At 35.8% G+C, this 12,764-nt stretch overlaps 1 pseudogene; it reads left to right on the plus strand.

The window, feature by feature from the left end:
- Nucleotides 1–1,550: 1,550 nt before the first annotated feature.
- The window catches only part of LOC116881038, a 33,192-nt pseudogene continuing 21,978 nt past the window's right edge, over nucleotides 1,551–12,764 (plus strand).

Consider the following 12,764-nt stretch of genomic DNA (forward strand, 5'->3'; position numbering starts at 1 on the left):
TTATCTAACTTATTCAATCAAATGTCATAAAGAGATCTACATTTATCAGGCCTGAAACACAAATATTAATTGTTCTTCATTAAAATGGAATAGACACCCATACCAAAACTTTCAGTGAGGTTTACTAAAGATAACCTCTCTTATCCAAAGACCCATTATATTCAATCTATCTGTAAACCCTTTCAGTTATACTGGCCAAATATATTTTTCAACAATTCACTTCTCTTCATCCTTTTACTACCCACCTAGTTTATGCTACCATTATCTCTCACTGCATGCTACAAGGTTAACCAACTACTCAGCATCTATTCAGATATTATGGCCCCATGACTAGTGTCCATCCTGATTGGTTGGTGACTTTCTGATTGACAGGTGTAAGAGGCTATAGAAGCTAAAATAAATGTGTTTAATTTCATTCTTGTCTAATTGTTTTCCCTGATTCCTCTCATTACTGCAAACTATTTTTCTGCATTGCTGATGAAGGCATCATCTATTTAAATCAAATAATGGCTTACATCACTCTTCTGCTTAAAACCCTACAAAGGCTTCCCCTTGCTTGTAGGATAAAACCCCAGCTCCGAGCTTTGATTTAAGAACCCTGTGTAATTTGGTACTGCCTATATTGTAAATCTCATCTCTTACTATTCCATAATTTGCAGTGCTTCAGGCACAATAGCCTTCTTTCTATGCCTGGAACACTTCAAAGTCTTACTTACCTTACACAAACTTTCCCTTCTGTCATAATCATTCTCTCCTTTCTGCTCACTTGACTAGCTCCCTCTCACCCTTCAGGTCTCAGCTTAAATGTCACCACCTCAGAGAAGCTTTCATGTTCTACAACAGCCCTCACCAGTCAACCTTTATTTGATTATTTTTTATTTTGATTGCCATTATAATAATTTATTTGCTTTTCACTATTTGTATCCTCTCTTGATAACCTGTCCTTTAGAACAGGCAACTTTGTTTCTGCAGTATACCTGTGCCTACTTCTTAGAATATACTACAGGCTCAGTAAATATTTGTTGATTATTTTGTGAGGGATTGTTAACAGGGGAGTATGTTTTCTTTTTGTTTGTTTGTTTTGTTGTTGTTGTTTGTTTTGCTTTTGGGGTTTTTTTTGGGGGGTGAGGGAGTATGTTTTCTAAAGAATTCATTTACCAAGTATTTCCTGAGCACTCACTTTGTACACAGTATTTTGTTAGGTGTTGGGAAACTGAAATGGAAACAAAGTCCCTGCCTGAAGGTTCTCACAGACTAAAGGGGAGATAGCTTGCTCACCAGACAATGAGAGAGCTGGGATAGAAATGCTACTTAGACATAAGAGCAGGTGTGGGGAGAAAGTTCAGCTACACTTGAATACTACAGTAGGATAGCAGGTTGTAGAAAGGAATGCATGAGATAATTCCTGCTGTGAGCCTTGATGGACAAATAGGAATGGCTCTAATGGTATCATTCTTCTGCAGACAGCAAGGTGCTCTCACAACTAGCAGTTGGATTGAGGAATCTAAAGTCATGCAGGGCTTTGGGATGCCCTCTCTGACCCCACGATCATGCTGCTAAGAAGCCGCCCACTTTGTCAAAGTAAGGAGTCAGTTGTGCCAATGATAGCTGCTACACTGTGGAACGACCCAGATTTGGGTATGTTATTGGCCAGTATTGATTTAGGGGTCTCTTTTCCTGTTAGACTGTAAGAAGGTTAAGAGAGCTTGGCACAAAGAAGGAAGTAGAGGAAGTGCTGAATGGATAGACAGGAGTGAAGGGAGAAGAAAGGGAGGAGAATAGGGATGAAGCAAGGAAGCTGGGAAATAAGGAAAGAAGAAAAACCAGTACAATAATTTCTTGTTGTAAGGAGTTAACAAAATAGTGACAGAGATTTGTCAGTGTTTGGGTTATTTTCTGCTATCAAGTATGTCCAGTGCCTGGCAACTTCTGCAACATTTTTAAAATCTGTGTAAAACAGGGAAAATTGCCCAGATTTGTGACTTCCTTTGGTTTTTCTCCTGTAACATTTTTGATGCAAACATAAAGCCTTATAAACTGGCAGACAATGCAACAAGGCTGAATAGAAACTGGCTGGCTTCAAGTTTATTATTTGAGGTCAAAAAGAAATGAGGCTTGAAATAGCAGCCAGCAGGTCTGAACTCACCAGGAATCAAATGAATCAGATTTGGTATGAGCTGAATTGTTTGGTTTTGTTAGTTCTTTTTACTAAAAACAAAAAAAACAAAACAGTTTTAGAGCAGAGATTCTATAATTGCTTTTTTTTTTTTTTCAGTCTTATAATTGTCTTGAAAATAGCTGTGGCCATTTTGTCATTCTGCTCTGGGCTAAATTTCAGTATGCATTTGACCAACCATATTAGAAATGCATCAATAAATATATTGATTATATGTGCTATTTCCTGCTTCTGTCTCAGGAGTATCATTTAGAGAAAGCCAGAGATTCTTACTTTAGCATAAGAAAACACACACGCACATATATGTACCTATGTATGTGTGCACATGTGTATATACATACAATCTTTTTTTAAGATTTTATTTTTTTTTATTTGAGAGAGATAGTGAGAGAGAATGAGAGGGAACACAAGTGGGGAGAGGGGCAGAGAAAGAGGGAGAAGCAGACTCCCCAATGAACAAGGAACCTCATACTGGGCTCAATCCAAGGACCCTGGGAGCATGACCTGAGCCAAAGGCAGACACTTAACTGACTGAGCCATGGAGGCTCCTCAACATACAATCTTATTAGCATATGTAAATAACATGTAATGAGGATCAACTAAAAAGCCTACCACTTTTTTCCAGAAATTCTCAAAATATCTGTTGCTATCTACTGTCTCTCCCAAGAAAATGTCTACTGTTAGAACAAAGGCATCTATGCCATAATGCTGTATCATGTATGATGCACGCTTAAGTTGATATGGCCCAATGTCTTTGCTTCCTAAGTATAGATATGCAAGTAGGATCTTATTTTCCTCCTGTTTGCTGCATGCTTTGTTTACTAGCCATAGTAATTCCCTAGGCAGTTTTGGTAGTTCCCTCCCCAACTCCACCTTTTAGACAAAATGCCTACGTAAGCCAATAGCTGTCCATTGGTCCATTTTCTTTTTCTGAGGTGTGTTTTAGCTTAGATATATTCTATTTTTTTTTTTACTTTTCTCATTTTACATCACTATGTCCCACATCATCAACACCCATTCAATTTAGTTGACTATAATTCATGATTCATTGTCATGATTCATTGATCATTGTTGAACCTTTACCAAAATTAATGTTTATTTTGTCCTAAATTTGCATTTGATACATTTTAAAACATACTCTTGAAATATTATATTCCTTTTATTCTGGAAATATTCCATAGTATAATTTGAGGTAAAGCAAGCTATATTCTTTTGTTGTGAAGAAACCTAGGTTTTACTCTAGAAATCATAATTGCTTTTGAACCCTTCATTTTGGTAAGAAACCATGTGTTCCATTTTTACCAGTCTATGGAGTGGTCACTTAGCTTACAACATGTGTCTTTTCTGGTGTCATTGGAAATATTTTTGTCCTTCAGGACTTCTTTGATTCTGTGTAGCTCAGGCAGAAGAGTTCCACGTTGACTTTCTAATCTGGACTACATTAAGGCTCATGACTTTATACTGCATGTAGCTGGGAGTCTCCTCCAAGTTGGTAATCAACATATGACTGACTTTACTGAGTAGTTAAATGAATGATGCTGTTTATGCCATGCTACCTAGTACAGATAGCATGAAACCATGTCTGCATAATTGCCCCAAATCTTACTACAAATGAAAATATTAGTGTCTCAGTATCTGTTATATGTCAGAATCTTTTCCACTAAAAATGAAGGATTCTCCTGCATGAACAGAGCAGTCCTGCTTTGACTCTCATTTCTCTTTCTCTTCATGGATCTCAGCCTTGCTAAACGAACAACAACAATAAAACAAACAAATAAGCAAAAAAACAATGAATTGATGTGTCTTAGAGAGCAGACACTATAGAATGACACTGTCCACATGTTGCCTTCTCTGAGGTCTGTTTCTTTTAAAATAAATGGCAGTAACTATATTAATGGTGTTATGCTAACTTTTTATACAAAGATTATTTTTATCATCATTAGGAATGGGGCTGAGTTTGTGTTGCTTATCCAGGTAGGGGAGATGAGTTTTTCCAGAGTTGTTTATAATCTTGCACATTATCCCATGCATTGGCAGAAACGTAAGTTGGTAGTATGGAAGCAGCCTCTGTGAAACAGAAAGTAGCTAAACAAGAAACAGAATTTCAATCCCCAGTTCTCTGGACAGCTGAGCCAACTAACCATATGTTCTTGATGTGCACTGTAGCAAGTATCATAGTATTTCAAGATGGGAGAAAGCTTAGAAACCATCAAGCTTAAAATCCTTTTAAACTTTTAGTTAAAACTAGGTTTGTTGAGAAGAGTTCCAAATAAAACCCAGCAAGGAGATTTGACTAAAAGGGAAAAAATGGTGTAGTACCTCTTGATGGTTTTAAGCTTTCAGCTAACTCAATTCATAAATTTAGTATATTTACTTACTCAATCATTTTTATTAAGTATAAAGAGTCTTCTTTGAAAAACTTAACTTTGATTTATTGTAATTATGTAGATAGAAGTGAAAAGATTAAAAAAATCTTATTAAAAGGCTAAATTAGCCTTACATAAACTTATCTTTCTAAAAAGTGGACTGTATAGTGTTGCCTCTCTTTATCAACAAAGCTAGAAATAAGATCTGACAGGTAATGATACTCCTCTGTAACACATAATTTCTTTCTAAGTTCTCAGAAAACCAAATGTCACTGAGTGACGTATGAAGTCTGCAAGTGTTAACAATGAAAGCACTTTTCAAGCATCCATTTTTTTCTAAAATACATGATTAATATAACTTCTGTGGTAGACTAGAAATAGCTGTATCCCTTAACAAACTTCTGGGAACATTAAATATGTGGCAATAGTGACTATTTTGATATTCATCAAACATTTCTAGAGTTTAAAAACTTCAAGAATCTTTAACATAATTCATGGGTTGAATAATAAACATTGTTCTGTATGTGAATCAAAAAATATCTGGTCAAGTTCTTCACATGGATAGAAATTTTCAAATAGGTAAAAATATCAATCACATTTTCATACAAGGTTGGTGTACAGGGTCTGTGTCATTTTGTTTGTGTTTGATTTACTACAAGAAAAATAATAGTGATTTCTTAATAAATGTTTGAACTGAAAATTTTATTCCTAAAGGTATTATCTAACTTCTATAAAGTTTGCTTTCCTCATCAATAGAAGCAGATAATAATAGCATATACCTCACAGCATTATTATGACAACTAAATAGGATAATTCTTAGAGGTGCTTAATATAGTATATGGCACTTAAACAGTAAGTACTAGCTTTTAATTATATTTTAGATTCAAGTGAGAGAAAATTTTTAACAATGACACAAACTGTTTTGGAAGCGTTTAGGTTTAGAAGTCACTATCGAAACATTGTAGATGGGATCCTTGGAAAGTTTGGCCTAGATCAGTACTTCCCAAATTTGATTCAGAAGAGAATTTCTGAAGGAAATTTTAAGCTACAAATAAGAGTGCTATTCTAAGCTTACTCTATCAGACTCTCCAGGACTGAGGCCTGAGAATCTGGATTTTTACCACCCTCTCCAGATGGTTTGCTTTTGTGATGGAGAACTACTTGTCTAGATAACTTCTAAAATACTTAGATATTCTGCAAATCAATGTCTAAATCTAAAGAGGTAGTTTTTATAATAAATGGAGCCTGCACAGCTTTCATATTTGACAGCCTTTTACACTGCCCCAAATCTCAGACATGTATATATAAATGAATAAGAATTTATGCTAATGAGATACATTTCCTGAGTGCTGCTGAGTTCATCGAAGGATGGTTTTTAGAGCTTTCTGAAGGTACCTGATGGCATATATCATTCTGGTCTCTTTGCAATTATTAATTCAAAACTTCCTAAGCTGATGGTCCTGGAACACTGTTCTGCAAAATGTTATTAAGAAGCCACATAAATGATATTTTTCTTCAAGTAAATTTTGAGAACAGTTTTCTTCAGTCTAGTATTTCTCTATCCCTTGACTTCTTACAGCCTTTGATATGTTATTGTTGTTTGTGAATCTCTAGGAAAGGTGTATAATCAGGCACATCAAAAGCTATTTAGATCATGGGTTCTTTATGGGGTGCCTACCTACTGGTATTCTTTAAAAAAGGTTTTATAAAACAATTTGGAAAATGTTACAACTTCAACCATTATGTCCCAAACATAAATTTAAAATGTTAAATAGTTTGAGATATAAAGCATGACAGAGACCAATTCAGTAGTCATTTAATCTTACAAAGGAAATAAATTATAGGTGATATTTTTGAGAATCTGAATCTATATTGGATTTTAGTATGAAGATCTTCAATTTTGTTCTGAAAATAAAGCTTCTTATAAATAAATTAAAACCCAAAGAGTTATCAGTTCACCATTTTCACTCAAATTTCCAAGACATTGGTGGAGAAACTAGTCTTTTGTTATTATCAAAAGGCAGCACAGGGAGACTATACCAGCTAGTTTTAGGAAGATAATTAATTGGTTTACACAGTAATTTATAGTCCAGTGACAAGCTCGGTAAACACATGAATTAATAAACAGTCATAATAAGATAAAATAAAAAATATGAAACCAATCCATTTCACTTCTACAGAGAATCCAGGATGCTATACTAAAGAGCATACTAGTTTGGCAAGATATTTTTTTGTGTGTTAATGAAGAAAAGATTACAGATATATCCATTAACTTGAGTGTCTTGGTCTTTCCATGTGACATAGAAATATGTGAACCTTAATATCTTTTTAGATGAATTATGTCCATATTCATGACTACAGTTTTAGGCTCACTAACTTTCTTTTGTAACCATGGGATTAAAAAAAAAAGTGTTATTTCAAGTATATAACTTTTGTCAGAAGTAATGGGAGTGTTGGGTTTGTATTTTATTAAAGAAGTGTGCTTTTATAATTTACTTTAAGGTAGAATGAACCCATCATTTTGATCATATGGAATAATGAAAATGAAAAAGTAAAAAGGGCATAGTTTATTGAGCTCACTCCTTCTAATCACCTTTCTTGTTTAATTATCAGCTGCTCATGCTTGCAGATAACTTCTAGGCCAGGATCACGACCCTGTCGTTTCAACAGAGGGGGGCTGCATCTATATGCCTTTACCAACTTTTATTCTCATTTTTTTTTTCCCAAAAGGTGGGACAGCATGAGCAAAGCTGGAAGATTCTAGTCTCTTTCCATTGCACAGGCTAGTAGAGATAGTATGTCTATGTTCTTGACATAGAGAATAAAAACAGACATTCCTAGAAGGTAGATAGGAAGCCAGGTGTGACTAAAAAGTTGCCAGGTACAAAATCACTGTGTGTACAGTGTGAAATTGGGCAGGATTTTTCTATTCCCACTTTAACTTCTGCAGAAAATGGTCAGTTAAGTGGGGCTAAATGGATTGTAGCTGTTAACCTGTGAATCCTTGTAGTTTGGGGATCAAACTTGCCATATATTCTCAGGAAGTCATCTGGTCATGCTAATAATTGAGGAAGTATTTTTATTATCACATAATTTCTGCTAAACATATTTAAATACTTTCATGATGCCATTCAGCTTTCAAATCCTTCAGAGTCACTGTTGAAGTCTATTAGTAACAACTATTGTTTGGGTTCTGCAATGATCAGAAGACCCAAGAGTGGATATTTCTATAGTGTAAGCAATGGAAGCAGATTTTGGCCTGAGGTTCATGAGCTTTATGTTTCAACCCCTGTCTTGTGGCCTTATATAAGGGCTTGCACTTAAACTTGTGATTTTAAAAATTATTTTTCTGGCAAAAGGGATCCCCTATGTTGTATAAAGATCAGATGTTACAAAACTGGGATCAACCTTTGTCATTCTTTTCATTTCTTTATCTCTACCATTGTATATATTCAAGGTAATCCATCAATCTAGTTGTTCAGGCAATGGGACAAGTGACAGCCTTATGAATTCTGAAAATACTATGACCCATGACATTACAGTTACAGTAAGAAGTTTCTTCTTGACACATTAATATTAAAATAAAGCTTCTCAAGTTCACTTTATTCTAAGAAAGTGGAGGGATCCACTCTTTAATTTATTTATTTATCCAGGACACTTTTATTCAGTAACTGTGTTGCAACACAATTTTGGGCAGGTACAGAGATAAAGTGTAATTAATAAGAAGAGATTTTGTCCCTCAATTTGTTTGCTAGCTCTGCACTGGGGATGAGCAAGGAAGGTAATTAGTGAAATTCTCAAGTATAAAGTAATTTAAAAATAGCTTATGTGCATGGTATTTTGTGGGGTATTGCCATTTTATGTTCATATCTTATTTGGATCACTTTATTTAGGTTAAGTACAATACATATTTTAAGTTATTAAAGTGGTAAATTATTAAGTAAAACAAGATGTTAATGAAAGGAGTAAGGCACAATAGAGCTATGTTTTACAAATCTAACAGTCCTTTTAGACTTAAGAATCAATTGCTTGACTATAAGTTGTATGGACCCTGAAAAAAAATTTATTTCCTGAGCTCTCGTTTGGAAAAAGATACAAAATTTAGGTCAGATTATACTTACTTACAACATACTAAAACTTCATGAAGAACAAAAAGTGTGTTAGGTGCCCAGGCATTGTCCTTCTCCAAGAGTCGCCTTCCTTTAATGTATCTAGGAAGAAGGTTAGACCCATCTCCTCCTCTTCTTCCCATGTCAGGCTCCTTTCCACCACTCTGATCCCCCCTCGGGGGCCCTACTTTATCTTGCATACTTGTAATGAATTCTTGCTATGGATCAGGCATTTCATCAAGTGCTGGAGAACCAGTAGTCAGCAAACTATGCTTATGGGTTAATTATATAATCATCAACACAGATTAAAAACTGTAGCAAGTGGAAGGTATTAAGATGATTGAGGAGTCTCATCTTCTGGGTGTAAGGGAGTCTTTTCTGTGCAAGTAACATTTAAAGTGAAATCGGAATGGTGACTTGAATATAATCACCCACTAAAATAAATAAGTAAAAAAGGTTTTAGGTGCATCAGACTTTGCTAAGATGTGTTGAAATGTGTAAATAATTATTCTCAAAATATAGGGTTGTTTCCTAGATAAAGAGGAAACTCTCCCAAATGAAACCCTCTACACATATCCCAATTTCTATACTTGTTTCCCTCCCTGAGGATATTCTTCTTCGATCTCGCTACCAGCATACTTTTTCTCCTTTCGGGGAGTCAGCAAAACTGGTAAACCATCAGCAATTAGTTTACCAAAGCCCAAAAGTTATTTAGCCTAAAACAGTATACAGACTACAAGTAAGGGAGATGACGTTTCTATACCCCGGCCTAAGGCAACAATTCAAGCTTGGTTTGGTCCCTCTAAAAAATCTAGCTGTCTATAAAATTTATCCACCAGCATGAGACAGAATTTTCCATTTCATAAATACATAGTCTTCTAAGAATAACGCTGATCCTTGAACTCAGTAGAGTTTCAATTCAAATTCAGGGAAAAGATGTTTCCCTAAAAGCCCGGTAATCTGCATAGGGGTCTCCACTCGGAGTAGAGGCAGTGCTTTGTGTAGCCATTCACCTTTTAGATTGTAACCAAGGCATAAAAACCGGGACTCATGTCAAAGCCACCCCTCACACACCAATGCGAACCATCTACCTGGCCATAGAAAAATGAAGCAAAAACTTTACATTGATTTTCCCTTGTAGTTTGGACCAGGTAAAATTCTGAATCAGGAGAGGCCTTATAATCTTTGTAGGGGGAGGAAAGGCAGGCCACGTGTCTTTTACTCTCAGTAATGAATGATGAGTAGTTGCTCTAACATCCTACACTTATATGGTGGATTGGGGTTTGAGAAATGTCAGTATTCCCACTGATGATGTGGTTAAGAAAAACATTTAGCCAAGAAGAAATTAACTTATTCTTCTCCCTGTAGTCAAATATTTTGGGATGGTGCCCACTTATAGGAAAAAAATGTTTTTCCACTGAGGTTTCCTATCTCCAACAAGTCCTGAGTAGGATTTTCCCTGTGTAAAAGCCTTTCCCAGGCTGAGTGTTATAGACGATCCTTATCATTTTACAACTCAGCACATTTATTGTTTCATTATGGAGCTATCAAGTAACAGGGCCCACAAGCAAATGCACTCATCTCAACTGCTGGACCATCAGTACCCATCCCTGTGGGCACCCAAACCACTCTGTGGACACTGAGTGATCTGCATGAAACCTTACAGGCAGCATCATTGGGCTGAGGTCTGCTTGTTTGGTTTGCATTCACTAAGCTTTGAATGATAGTGTTTGTGTTTGACAATAGAGTGTGGTTTACAGCTCTCCTGTTTGCTTTCTTACAACAGTCCTCACCATTTTATTCTACTTGCCTGAAAAAGCCCATTTATGAAATACAGTGTGAACCTGGGAAAGAAATCTGCTAGCTCTTACCCTGAATGGTCCTTTCTTCTCACATTGTCTTGCTTTAAATATCAGACCCTCTTTTGGTGAATACTAAGTCAGTTGATACCTAACCATAGCATATTGCTATCTATAAAGAAAACTGAGGCTTTTAAAAATTTTCCTCTTTTGGATAGCATTCTTCAAAGTGTGAAAGATTTGCTACATTGCTTTTTAATATGTTTGGAAAATACTGAATATTTCCTGGTGGAATCCTGGCAGCGATAGTAAGAATTTTGTAGTATCATCCTACATGTCATCCCTAACACTGTCAATGATCATGAGTCACAAATTACAACACTTTAAAATCACATATCTTATAGGTAACCTCAGAAATCTGCTCAACTATTAATTCCTTAAATTTGGGACTGGAGTTCTAGATGTCATTGTATCAAAAACATCCCTTTCCTCACTACATTTTCTTTCTTCTAGTGCTATAGGAAACTTCTCAGCTTCCCCTGGTTTTCTGGCCTTAACTCAAAACAACTCCATCAAGTCTGAGGAAACTTCCTCAGGACAAGGTTTCCCTCTTTTACTGTAGGTATTGTATATTTGTTAGTACTTTGTGTGTGGTCACTGCACATTAAATATCCAATGAAAAGATTTAGGCATCAAATGAAGAGACAGCGCGATAGAGAATTCCACACACATAAAGGGAAGAAACAGGAGAACAGAGAGGGGGAGTTTGTTTTACGGTACTAATCAGAGAGAAAAAACCCATTTCTTTTTTCCTCATCGAAGGTTTGTGATCCTAACACGGCTGAAGCAATTCAAGAAGTACAAAACATATTTGCTATGGTCTCATGGATTTTTATCGGCTTTTAAGTTATCTCATTGGGAAGAAGATTCAAAACCCTGATTTCCTTGTAATTTCTTTCACAATTTTATTAAGACTAAAATTCTATGTGATTTTAAGCCTGCACATTTATTCTCTTTCTTAAAAGCTTTTCATGTTGCCATTTGATGAATATTGGAAGTGAGTGGATTATCTGGATAAAGAGAATTAGTTGAGGTTTGCATCAGTCAAGAAAGTAAAGCCACCAGAGGCTTTGAAGGGAGTGCCTTACAATATAAATAGTCCTAATCTCCCGCAAGCATTGACTTTCAAGAAAGAATTTTCTCAAGACTAGTGTTTTTAATCAGCCAGATCTGCAACAAGATTGAAAGTAATGCTGGTTGGTGATAACGGGAGCAGCCTCTACAGGAGAAAAAGCAGCAAGCAGTCAATGATCTGATTCATGAGGAATGTTATAAATTGGAGAGAAGGGGGAAATTAAGAAGTCTCCCAGATCCCCTAACTACTTCTACCTCTGAAACAGCCATCTGAAGACATCCCCACCTGAAGTGAAAATGTACCATTTGGCCGGGAACGAGTTATTAGCTGGAGGAGGGCGCGCCAGCAAGATGTTGGAAATGTAGACAGAGCTTTAACGGTCCCAATGTTTCTATTTTTCATGCCAAAAAGGATCAGTGCCAGACACAAAACAGGTGGAATTATTCTAGCATGGATTTGAAGGCAGAAAGGAGAATGGCACATGTGTTTTACCTGAGATGGTAGGATAGCAGTCAAAGCATTTAAGGTTACAGCGATATGAGAAGAGAAATGGCTCTGGCCACAAAATGCTAGAGTTTCAGCGCTCATGGCCTGGCCCCTGTCCTTATAGTTTCGTTTTTGGGTTTTTTTTGTTTTGTTTTTTGTTTTTTGTTTTTTGTTTTTGTTTTTGTTTTTTCTTTCTTTTCTTTTTCTTTTCTCTTTTCTTTTTTATTTTTTTATTTTTAAATTTTATTTATTTATTTATTTAGTCCTGGAAGAGAGAGGAAAGTGCATCTGAAGCACTTGTCTTCAGTGAGGGGAAGGAGTTAGGTCTTTTGGTCTGTTTTTTGTTTTTAGTAACATGTAAATGAAGAAGGGGAAAGAGTAGAGGAAATAAATGCCTCTAAAATTATTTCAGTTGTATTTTCTTGACAGACTTTTCAAATGTTTTCCTCAAGTGTTTCTACAAAGAAGAAAAGAATTTTCAGTGGGGAAGAGGAGCACATAACCAAAATCATTTCACCTTTTACATGTAATTTGCCTTGAAAAAATTGTGTTGCATACACATTTTTTTCACACATCCTGGGGCAAAATTGTTAGAGCAATACTATTCTACAAGGCCACTTGTTAACAGATGTAAAGTGTGATCTGATAGTCACTACTTTTGGCAATACCTAAAGCATATGTTGAGATCTCAGG

The sequence above is a fragment of the Lontra canadensis genome, unplaced genomic scaffold (genome assembly GCF_010015895.1).
Source record: "Lontra canadensis isolate GAN:19392208 unplaced genomic scaffold, GSC_riverotter_1.0 scaffold70, whole genome shotgun sequence".
Classification (NCBI taxonomy): Eukaryota; Metazoa; Chordata; class Mammalia; order Carnivora; family Mustelidae; genus Lontra; species Lontra canadensis.